We start from the raw sequence: 1,991 nt of genomic DNA, 5'->3' as shown, positions 1-1,991 counted from the left end.
CTTTACTATTATTATTATTATTATTATTATTATTATTATTATTATTATTATTATTATTATTATTATTATTATTAATACCAACCGTAAAAGTTTCTTTTTTTTTATTAAAAATTAAATCGCGTGCAAAAAAGGCAAACAAAACATAAATTTTAAACTTTACATTATTACTTGTATGTTTGTCTAAAATTTTTTTTTTTCGACCGTTAATAAAAAGGGAAGAAAAAAAAAATTATTTTAAGATTAAATTAGAATTCAAAAAAAACTTCGGACAATGATCCTGGCAATGCCAAAACAAAAAAAAAAAAACAAAATCAACATGACAGAAAAGACTATGAATGTTGTAATTGAATGACCTCCACGAGTTAGAACGCATTAGACATGTTGGCATACTAGAAATAGATGCAAGCGTCGACGACGACGACGTCGACGTCGTCGTCGTCGTCTTCGTCGTCTTCGTCTTAGTTTTTTAACCGTTTTTGTTTTTATTGCTGTTGTTGTTGTTGTTATTTCAAATCCTTCTTTAACGTATTGTTAACATTTTAATAATAATAATAATAATAATAATAATAATATTTTTGTTATTTTAAAATTTCTTATTATTACAAATTTTACTCGCATCGATTCCATTTTTGTTAAAACTTATATTAACTTCCGGTTTGGAAAACTGGAAATTTGCATATATTTTTTTTCATTTATTCGTTTCGATTGTAATACAAATATTAATAATAATACTTTTCTTTTCTTTTAAATTAAAAATCTGCAGGGGAAAAAACAAATAACGACGATGATAATAATAATAATATATCGACATTAAAATTTTTTTTATTTTTTTTATTTTTTCCGGTTAAACAAAATTTTAGGCCACTTTCCAAAAATTTTTTTTATATTTTTCAACGCGAGTCCATTTACACTCAATTAAAATGGAAATAATAAAAAATATATATATATATATATATATATATATATATATTTATATTACGTAACACGGACGAAATAATAAAATTATAAAAATGATAGTCGTCTGCTAAATAAATAATAATAATAATAATAATTTTTTTTTTTTAATTTTAATTATTAACATTTTATTTTTTAAAAAAAAGTAATTTTTTCACACCTTTTCGAATAACGCGGCGTATTCCGTAAATAATTTAAGAAAAAAATTTTCACATTTATATAAATTTTCGTTAAGTCAAAACAATCAAACAACCAAATCAAAACACAACAACAACAACAAATATAAAAACTCAACAACCAAATCTAATTTACAAATCATCTTTTTTCTCCGTTTTTTTTTTTTTTTTTTTAGTCAGTGTTGCCAATATTTTTAGGTTTTTTATGTGTAATAAAACATGTCGTAATTTTTCGTCGAAGAAATTGAAAACTCAACCGATAATAATAATAATAATAATTTTTTTTACAGACTCATTCCTACAGCATTCGTAAACAGTGATTTCCCCCAAAAAAAAAAGGAAAATTTTTTTCGGGGAAAAAGAAAACGTGGAAGGAGAAATATCGAAGTGAGATTTAAGGTAAGACAAAATTTTTACTTAATTTTTATTATTGGAGGGATTAAAAACTTTTCGCGGAGATAAGATTTTTTTTATTTTAAAAGGTTGGTAACGAATTTTAAAAAAAAAGGCGGTTTGGCGGGCTTTGAGATAAAATTTTTTTTTTTTATTACACTTAACTCTAAAAATTTCAATCAATTTATATGAAATTTGATATTTTTAATTTTTTTCATCTTCTTTTTATTCCATCGCCGTTTTCTCTGGCTTTCACCCAAATTAGCTGAATGGGTCCCACTTTTCTACATAATATTTTTCAGGGCCAAAATTTAAAAAAAACGGCAATTTTTTTTTTTTCTGCATCTTATTATTATTATTATTATTTTCTCTCACTATTCATTCAATATAATAATAATAATGATAATGATGGTAATGGCAATCGTATCGATGATGATGATAATAATAACAACAACAAAACAAAACAAT

The sequence above is a fragment of the Pediculus humanus genome, genomic scaffold (assembly GCF_000006295.1).
Source record: "Pediculus humanus corporis 1103172107408 genomic scaffold, whole genome shotgun sequence".
Lineage (NCBI taxonomy): Eukaryota > Metazoa > Arthropoda > Insecta > Psocodea > Pediculidae > Pediculus > Pediculus humanus.
Note: the sequence above shows the minus strand (reverse complement) of the source record.